Source organism: Triturus cristatus, chromosome 7, assembly GCF_964204655.1.
Source record: "Triturus cristatus chromosome 7, aTriCri1.1, whole genome shotgun sequence".
Taxonomy (NCBI): domain Eukaryota; kingdom Metazoa; phylum Chordata; class Amphibia; order Caudata; family Salamandridae; genus Triturus; species Triturus cristatus.
In genome coordinates this window covers 359,075,906-359,086,448 of record NC_140590.1, presented here as the reverse complement: position 1 = coordinate 359,086,448, position 10,543 = coordinate 359,075,906, and the positions used below count along the sequence as shown (strand labels likewise).

The following is a 10,543-nucleotide window of genomic DNA, read 5'->3' as shown; positions in this document are numbered from 1 at the left end:
GGAAGCTAGTCCCATGACCAGTTTGGTGCGGTTGAGAAGGGGACTCCAAGCATTTCTGGTCTGCATTTCCCTTAGGATTGAAACGTCACACAGCAGAGATGTGAACACACTCTCAAATTGTGGAGGTGGACATTTTCAAATTGACTTTTTGATTCACTGTCACAGCAGACCAGATTGCTCATGTGTAGGAGTGACCAAGCGTATGGCGGGAAAGAGGGGGGATTGTGGAGTGTTCATTTATTTCCATTTCTAAGACACATCTCTGGCTGGGACACCAGCCACCTCTAAGGACAGAATGGTACTATGTAGAATTTTACTCAGAACAGTGCTCTATTGGATATTTTGCAATAATGCCACCTGGATGTGCTACAAGTGTTTTGAAGGTTTGACATTCTAAGCCTTTTTTCATTAGTGAGGGAGTGTCACCCCCACCCACTGGCTCACTAGCTTGTGAACCCTATGTTGTGAGGTTCAAAGGGCCAGTGCACAAACACTCCTATTTTCTATACTGTTCATGTTTTAAGTTGACATCTTTTCACACAGTGACTTTTAGCACATTTTGCTTGTGTGCTTGCATGCATAGTGTACTTAGAAAGGGTTTTGCTTGCAGATACATTTCATCGAGCATTGTGTCCAAGGACCAAGTACACTGCGTAAACTACCCTTGCATATTGTTGTCCAATCGGAGACAGCTCAGAATTAGTAGAATCAACAATGACAGCAGGATCTGAACTTAGACACACTGCAAATGGGTCTAGTTTTCATTATATAAACTGCTTCAAGACTTTGATTAGCAGAGGAGTATTTCTATGAATTGTCGTGGTCCCACCGTGACTGATTTCCAGCCTTGCTGAATCTCAACACTATCCTGAGAGGGACGGCGACCTCCTCTACATCAAACTGGCTCCCGGAGGAAACACGCACACAGGTAAATGTGGAGTTAGACCACTCTAAGGTATCTGGCAGAACCTCATTCACCATATGCTCTCTAAGTATGGGTAGAACTAGGTAGGAGTACAATTATATATATTCATATAATCAATGCACCAATTCCAATTGTTGAATTATTTATCTTTTTCACCATTGTTGTAATGCTGGATACAATGTTCAATTTGCTTCTACTAATCATTGGAGGACACATATTTTACACAAGAATTCAATTGCTTCAATAAATGTTTGAAATGGCAATTTGTGTATTTCTTGTATCTCCCTTTGAGCATGACTGAGATAATGAAAGGGTATGTAGGAAAGTAGGATCTGCTTTCATGTTTACCCCTACTTTTTGCCTGGTGCTATGCTGTTTCTGACTAGTCTGACTGCTAATCAGGACCCCAGTCTATTTGCTTTCTCTCCTAAATTGTTATGGTACGTACTTAGGTACATCCCAGATTGGATACTGGGGTACCCTTATATGTCCCCAGTATATGATACCAGGTTACCCAGGGCATAGGTATCCCAGGGGTCCCCCATTGGCCGAATCATGTATTATGCCACCCATGGGAGACCATTCAAACTGCCACTACAGGCCTGCCATTGCAGCTTGTGTAAGCTGGTGCTAAAACCACTTATGAAAGATATGGGTTTCCTATATCTAGGGTCACTGCACTTAAAACCTATAAGTCATCCCTACAGCAGGCTTTTCAATCCTGAAGGCAGGGTGCTCGATTCTAAGTGTGAGGGTGCCCCTGCATGAGCAGGACACGCCTACAGCCTTCGAAGCCCATTCTCCCGGGTTGTAAGTGAGACAGCCATATAACATATAGAGGGGCACCGCGTCATTACGCGATGACCATCTCGAAACTGGCTGTAACGACCCTGTCATGTTTAATATCAAACATGGTGGAATCATACCTCCACACCATAAACGGTGTGGAGGTATGATTCCAAGCACTATAAAGGCCCTCCGTTAGGCCCTCAGTGCTCTCGGTACTAGTCTTTAAGACCCGCAAAGCACAACATGGCTGCTGCCGACCGGAGACACGATTCTGCCCCCCTGCTGCTGAGCCAGGGTTGAGCGGGGGAAGGCAGAACAATAGGTATCCTGTCAGAGGTAGGTGTGACCACTGCCCAGACAGGGTTTAGGGTATTGGGGCCGGTTGGAGCGGTTGCCAGTGCCGCTCAGTCTACTTGAAGGGCACATTTGGTGTCCTCCTTGCATAGTCCAGTTCTAACCAGCTCAGCGAACCTTTGGCTCATGCTCTGGCGTGAAACTGGACAAAGGACATGGGAGTATCCTCCTCACTGTCCAACCCCTCTCCTGGAAAGGAACCCTGAATAGTCCCAACCCTTTCCTTAAGGTGCTTAAGGGCTTACCTTAGTGTGGGTCTGTAGATTTGTTGTGGGACACGATTAATTTCAGACACCACTTCGACCGTCTGGGCACTCTGGACTTCGCTGGACTTCACTCTGGGCATCAAGGCTGCAACCGGGAAGATGCCTGCTGCTCCTGATTTCTATGCCTTGCTCGTCTGCTTTAACGTCCGTGCCTGTGCTCCAGATAGGAAACGTTCCAAGTACCTGTGGGCATCCAAGGCACCTGAAGGAATCTCCCTTGAAGTGAAGGAGTCACTTCCCAGCATCTGCAGGCACCCCAACTAAGCTGACTGGTCTGCTGATCCTGGGCTCCCACGGACTCCGAAAGGCTCAGCAACACAGGTGGTGGTTCTTCACATCCCTCGAGGCCTGCCCTGTCCCCTCACCAAGTTTGAGGCCAGTAGCCACAGGAACCGAACCCTTGTGCACTGCATCAACTTGCCATTGCAAAGGCTTTTTGGATTCTTTCTACCAAGATCTTCAGGCTCCAAGTAGCCCCAACCTCAAACATCTCCAGTGACCAGAATCTTTGACCACACAGCATCGTTTGCACCGTGGGCCTGCTTCTTTGGTGAGCTGCTCGAGGTCCTCTTGTGACTCCAGTGCCTCCGGCCTGTGGGTCCTGTTGAGGGTCACCTTTGAATTCTTTTGGCTTCCCTGATTGCTCGGGCCTACCCTGACTCCCCTGCTTGTGTGGACTCACTTGGACCTTGCTGGTCCCGACACTGCACCTTCTTCGCTTTCCACGCTGTTTGCAGTTGCCAAGGCTTGATGGTGATCCCGACAGACTCCTACCCCTCAACTCTCGACTTCAGACGTGGGACAGCTCGTGAATGGCTCCTGGTCTTCCACAGCCTCGCCTGGTCCTCACAGCTACAGCTCCAAGGTCACCATGATCTTTTCTGCAACACCTGACATCGGTGGGCACTCGTCCTCCATACCACCTGGCCACCCCTGAGTGACCTAGACTCTGTCCCCTCTTTTTGCAGGTACTCTTCACCTCGAATCCACCTTTAGGTTCCACCGGACACTTTCAACTTCTCCAGCAGCCGCACCTTCCTGAAGTCGCCCAATGAGTTCGACAACGGTTTCCGTCGCCACATCACACCTATGCACCTGGCTTCCCTGTGCAGGTAACCTGGTTCCAAGGGTATTCACGGGTAGTGTGACTCTCCGACCTCTTGTCTTCCAGGGGGTTTCTTCAGGGTCTACTGGGAAGGATCATCTTTTTTTTAAATTGCAACAATGACTTACACGTTGATTTGTACGGAGAACACAATCGTGTTCCCACACTACACACGATCTCCGTGGGGCTCCTAGATACTCACCTTAGGTGTTTCCTTGGGTCCCCGACACTTCTACATCCTCTGGGTATAGTCTTGACTCGAGTTGCGATTCGCATACCACTATTTTAGTATATGGTTTAGTCTCCCCCGGGGACCACTGTATATTCTGTGGTACTTACCTGTTTCTATTGCAAAATATAGTGTGCATTGTGTATATCTCCGAGTAGGAGATAGCTGTATGTGTTAGTGAGTGTCTTGTAATAAATACATATTTTTAAGAATACACTGTTTGGTTCTTTTTCATTTAATCTATACCCATAAGATTGTATTCTGATAAAACAAGCTGTTTTACACTCCTTCTGGACTAAGCTTGAAAGCTGCTCTCCACAGCTACCATTAGAGAGATTTCCAAGGTTGTCTAAGACCACTTAAATCACCATAGGGTTGTCTGGGTTGGTTCAGGGTGCCCACTTGCATAAGTGTGCATCATATACCAAGCCAGCCTCTCACAGGGTAGATCTGTTTCCACGATTTCTTAGAGGGAATTAGGTTTGTCATGTTCTGAGGTTGCAGATACCATCCGGTACTCTGTTAGGTTTATAGGTCCAGATGGCACACAGTTAGAAAGCCAGGAATTAGACCAACATAAACTGATAGTATGAGTGGACTCAGTCCCCATAGTTTTGACCTTTCTGGTGTCCAAACACACAGCCTTACTGACATACAAAAGTGTCTCCTCAAGAGAATACTTTCCAGACCTGTCTTAGAACAGAAAAGAACTGGACCTGCAGTCTGTGTTCTATGTAGAGACCTGAGTAGTTGGACCTTATCCCTCTTGTATCCAGGATTGAAAGTGGACTGAAAGGTTCCGTTGGCTGATCTCCTGTGTAGCTACAAGAACACAACAAACTGCAAGTAGCCTTTTTCCTAGAGTGACTGGGTGTAACGGGGTCTGGACTGGCTGGTGGCCTCTGCTAAAGTGATTCTTGGCCCTTTGTGCTGGCCAAAAGATCCTAGGAGCTTTAGCATAGACCAAGAGGAACTGCTCCAGAAAATAAGAAAAGATGGGACTTGTAAAGTTGTTTTTAAAGGCCCGGGAGCTTCAGTGGATGTATCCGATTTTGAGATAAGACCCATTGGAAGATTTTGAACTTCAAAAAAGAGGCAAGATTTTGAGCGTGGTGGACGTTTTACTTTGTCACACTGTGACAGATATCCCATCCGTCTTATTACAAGTGACATAGCATATAATGCACTTGTAAAAAGCTGAAGAGCTATGAGTCACTTTGTGACAGAGTAACCCATCCAACAACCTCTAAACCAGGCCCTAAGCGTGAAGGTAGAAATCATGAATGGGTGAATGTGCAAAAAGTATCCACTCTGCGAAAGAACTTTGGTGGCTGCGAAATTTGAACTTTACCTCCCACAGATTTTCTTGCCATAACCAATTGCTTTAGTGGAACCTTGTCTAATGGCTATCTGACTCCAAAAGGACTTCACTGAATACAGCTTGCCCCACTGGGGGATTTTTACTTCCATTTCAGAGACTACATCAGAATTTAAAATCTTTGAGGCATTCTGTTTGGGGTATCTGATCTCGATGCCATTGCATCCTCCTGAAATTTTGCTAAGGTCCCAATAAATCACAAACATTGTCTTCTGATTGGCAATGTATTTTTTCTTGAAACGTTTTGCCTTAAAATGTTTTTTTTTTAATTGAGTACCTTTATTGAATTTCAGTCATTTTTGGTGTCACTTTTTCTAATGAAAAATGTCTCAGTTTTTAGAAATTGGTTGAGAATTGTTTTAATTATTTTGTGGTTTGAATTTTTTATTGTTTTATACTGATAAATATTTCAACATTTGTCTTGAGTTAGGCCTGAATGTTCTGTGCTATAAGTACCAGGGGCTGAGCTTGAGCGTTGGACCTGACAAGTCTTTGGGATTTTGAATTGGGGAGGACTCACATCCTCTCTACCTAATAACCCATTTTCTTACACATTGGGTTCATCAGTTTGAAAAGATACCCCAACTTCTTCATCAGGGGGTTGATTTATACTTAAGGATCATCCAAAAGGTCAAGATGTAGCGCAGTGCGGGATATAAGGTCCCAACACTTAACTCAGGCAGAGACCTTACCCCACACCTCTCAACTTACCTTCATTCGGAGGGTATCACCCTCTTTGGACTCATCTTCGCCCTACAAAAATGGAAAACCGCCCTCGCTCTTTATTGCTGTAAATGGAATCTGGGTCTAGAACCCCTCCGTTTCACACTAGTTGGAGACTACAAAGATTGCCTTCTGTTCTGCTCCACTTGAGAGGGAATTTAAGCAGGACTCAGGGCAAAGAATACCTTAGACAGAGGATGGAGAGTTATTACTGTTTTTTAAACACCAGATGAAAAACCCTTGAAATACCAACAACACCCTTGAGGACACAGTAACTCTATCAGCCCCCTCTCAGTTAAAGCAACATAGTCCCTGACGGATGGAAACTACTCTGTCGTTATCAATCAATCAATCAATCAATCATTTGTAAAACACACTACTCACCCGTGAGGGTCTCAAGGCGCTGAGGGGGGGGGGGGTGTAGCAGTTACTGCTCGAACAGCCAGGTCTTGAGGTGTCTCCTGAGGGGCATCAGGTTATGGGTCAGACGCAGATGGGTGGGGAGGGTGTTCCACGTCTTGGTGGCGAGGTAGGAGAAGGATCTGCCGCCGGTGGTGGTTCTGTGTATGCGTGGGACGGTGGCGAGGGCGAGGTCGGCGGAGCAAAGCTGGCGATTTGGGGTGTAGAAGGTGAGACACTTGTTGAGGTATGCTGGTCCGGCGTTGTGGAGTGCTTTGTATGCGTGGGTCAGGAGCTTGAAGGTGATCCTCTTGTTGACGGGGAGTCAGTGCAGGTCCTTCAGGTGGGCTGTGATATGGGAGTGGCGGGGGATGCCGAGGACGAGGCGTGCGGAGGTATTCTGTATGCGTTGCAGTCTTTTCTGGAGTTTGGCTGTGGTTCCAGTGTAGTGGGCGTTGCCATAGTCCAGTCTGCTGCTGACGAGGGCGTGGGTGACCGTCTTTCTGGTTCCAGTGGAGATCCATCTATAGATCTTGCGAAGCATGCGGAGGGTGTTGAAGCAGGAGGAGGAGACGGCGTTGACTTGTTGGGTCATTGAGAGTGATGAGTCCAGGATGAATCCCATGTTTTGTGCTTGGACGGTGGGCGTCCGTGCGGCTCCCAGCACGGCTGGCCACCAGGAGTTGTCCCAGGCGGATGGGGAGGAGCCGAGGATGAGGACCTCCGTCTTGTCCGAGTTCAGTTTCAGGCGACTGTTCTCCATCCAGTCGGCGATAGCCTTCAGTCCTTCGTGGAGGTTCGTTTTGGCAGTGGCGGGGTCCTTGGTGAGTGAGAGGATCAGTTGGGTGTCGTCGGTGTAGGAGATGATGTTGAGGTTGTGCGAGCGGACGATGTTGGCGAGTGGAGCCATGTAGATGTTGAAAAGAGTAGGGCTAAGGGAGGATCCTTGGGGCACGCCGCAGATGATCTTGATGGTTTCCGAGCGGAATGGGGGGAGCTGGACCCTCTGGGTTCTGTCGGTGAGGAAGGAGGTGATCCAGCCCAGGGCCTTGTCACTCATAAATTACACTGTTTTTAGATAGCACAATATCCAAAGTTTTCAGCAGCGCTTTACTCGTGTGACATGAGATGTGATGGAAGAGGGACAAGGTTCAATATGGTTCAAAACTCCCTACACAGTGATAGTACCCAAATAATACTGCAGTAGAAAACCCCCAAATGTCAAGTTCCCCTGTAAAGGGGTCTTCATTAGATCATTTACCTATCAAGGTGGGCCCATTGTTACTAGTTTGAAATGCATTTTCAGGTCAAGTAGTCCCATAGCTCCAGCCACTTCCGGCCAATATTAGCGGCACCGTGGGCATTAAGTTGAATAGTTGCTCACGTTTACACAATCTTTATTGGGGTAATAACACAAAGTCTCCTCTGTAAAGCCATTAATAAACCATATCAGTTAATGATCAAATGTGTTTAAATGCACCAATAACCTCAAAATGTTTCAAACATTTTCCTCTAAAGTTTCGGTTCTAACAATAGCTACTGCCCCAATGAGCTGTGAGATACAAAATCTCCCACAATTTACAACGAATCCTTGGGGAGACCCTCCATCTCAGACCTGCTGATGTTGTTCTCGCAAACACCACTCATTTGGGGTTTGAAAAGTTGACAGAAATGGCGCAGTTCTATTTTTTGAGCTTTTTGTATGTTTCTGCCTCCTTCTAGCGGCCCCGATCATCAGACACCGTACCTCACGCCTCACAATATCAACCAGAAGCTGCAGCTTTGATTGGTGCCTCGGTTCTCCTTCAGCCAACTTGGGGCCCAATTCCATGCCTCGGTTGTGATTGGATCTGGAACTTTGAGGTATGGAGTCGAGTCAAATCGTCTTAATATCTCTCTTCGGGCATGTTGGTATAGTGCGTACTTAATGTGTTCATTGCAGTGATGCTCTGTCCGTGCTTTCCACTAATGCCACTTCACTTTTGTATTACTTCGCAGTTTGACACTGCCCACACAGAGCCGCCATGTTGATTGTCACAAGGGATGGCAGAGGTGTACCGGCAGTACATTCCCGGAAGTCTTTGTCCCTTTCTTTGTTATTCTATTATTTTTACACGATGCCCAGGCTATGAATTATAACGTTTTTTAAACAACTCCTCTCGTACTTTGGATATTTTGTAGGTAAGCGTACTTGCATTTCGTATGTATACCATGCAGGCGCGCAACACCCATTGGACTCACAGGGCTTCAGCCCCCCCCCCCCCTCCCCCGTCGTGTGTGGCAGCCCGGGATGAGACAGCTTCCCGGCGCACACACAGCCGTACCCGAGCACTTCACAGGTCTTTAAAAGACCATTTGCATGTTAATGAGGCCTCGCTGTTGATTCACCCCTTCTAAGAGCCCCTGCAGCTCCACTCTGCCCATGGCTTAAAAGATTCACCCTCCCCCCCCCCCAGGAAATTTGGCTCTAGTTGCGCCTCTGATACCATGTACTGTAGTGCTGTGCACCATCGTGCTGACTCTAAGTGCCACAAAGAAGCACTGCCATTGCTCCAATGAAAGACATTCAATTTACTGACCTCGACAGAATGAATGGCTGAGTCGGCCCTTCCAGGATTCGTAGCTGCGATTGCCGGATTACTGCACATCTGGGCACCAAGTGTTCAACTTACTTGGTGACCTGGTCCACCCTCTACTGACCCTCCCCTCTGCTACTAGCTTTGCAGGTGTGGCTATTAGTTTTTTGGGGGTCTTTTAGTCTTCTCTCTATGTCAATCGAACAACAAAATTAATATGGCAACCGGTATCCCTGAAGGAATCTGTATACAGACAAACACAGAAAATGATGCTTTAGGATAATTCCACGGATAGCCACCTTATCTTCAGAAAACTACTCAAGAATTAGCTCTTCCCTACATAACCACAATACGCAAACAGACATACACAGCATATCCCTCTGTATTAACCATTTATTTGCATTATAGATATGTACCTATATATGTGTATTGCTTTGTTAAACGTGTAGAATAATTATATTTTTACAAAATATAGATATTCATTAGTTCTGCTCAACAAATGTACATATTACTGAGAGTTACATTATTCTATGTTTTTTAACATGTATGTAAGTGACTGCATAAATAAGTAAATCTTTTTTCATAACTACCTACAATTGCTTCACTATTGAATTACAAAAATATATAAATGCAGTTTTTATTTGCAAATAACAGCTACTCGTTCTCCTCGCTGCGCAGTCTGGCGTTTGGATGTGTGAGTTTGATGGCGAGCTGGGCGGCCCTCTCTACAATGGTCTTGCGGTTTTTAGATGAAACATTGTGTGCGACCTCAGCACAGAAGGACTTGTTACTCATCATTAGACCCTCCACCTCCTTCACGTTGTGTACCAGAAACGTTTGGAAGCCCGAGGGTAACATGTGCTTGGTCCTTTTATCACTACCATAACCAATGTTGGGCATCAGGATCTGGCCCTTAAACCTCCTGCGCACTCTGTTATCAATACCTCGTGGTTTGTGCCAGTTACGCTTAATCTTGACATAACAATCAGACTGGTCACAAATGAACTTCTTGGTTCTTTTCTTAAGAATCTTCGGTTTGACAGGAGGACTTAGGGCAGCCATGATTGCGGCTCAAAAATGTCGACCTGCTCCGCAGAGAGGCCAAAGGAAATAAATAAGTAAAATTAATTTAAAGTACAACAACACTTGAAAGCCAGAGTTTATTTAATGCATCTTTAATCTACATATACTACCTTCCTTTATGCATCTATATTCCTTCCATGTACTTATGGATCTATATATTTATTACTTTTCTTCTAACTCAGCATATCCAATGCACTACCCTATTTCTCACACAATACCCCTCTCAATATATCCTCTACCTCAACTCTCTGGCTCATATCAAACTCTCTTTTTAATGCACTACCCTATTTCGCACCCTATACCTCTATCAATATATCCTCTACAGCCACTCTTTAATTCATCCCAAACCCCATACCACTACTATGATCCTTAAAAATAATCCTCTCTAGACTATTCCCACCTCTACCCCTCCTTGCATCATCTCATACCTCTTTTACTATTTGAATCCCCCAAAACAAGCCTTTCTAAACCCTTCCCTCTGACTCTTGCCCCTCCACCTTCTTTTCACTCATCCCAAGCCTACTCCTACTGCAATGAGCTCCTAAACATCCCTCCACCATCCATTTTAATCGAAATAACAGACTAACATGTCCACCACTCAAATTTATTTCATATTTCACTATACTAATTCACCACTAATCCTTTATGGGTACCTGAGTAGTGATTAGACACCTCATCAGGGGTAGCAACCACTATATAAATGAAAACCTTTTTCC

At 45.9% G+C, this 10,543-nt stretch overlaps 1 pseudogene; it reads right to left on the bottom strand.

Moving 5' to 3' along the window:
• Nucleotides 1-9,398: 9,398 nt before the first annotated feature.
• Nucleotides 9,399-9,824, bottom strand: LOC146809669 (large ribosomal subunit protein eL32 pseudogene; annotated as a pseudogene).
• Nucleotides 9,825-10,543: the final 719 nt, after the last annotated feature.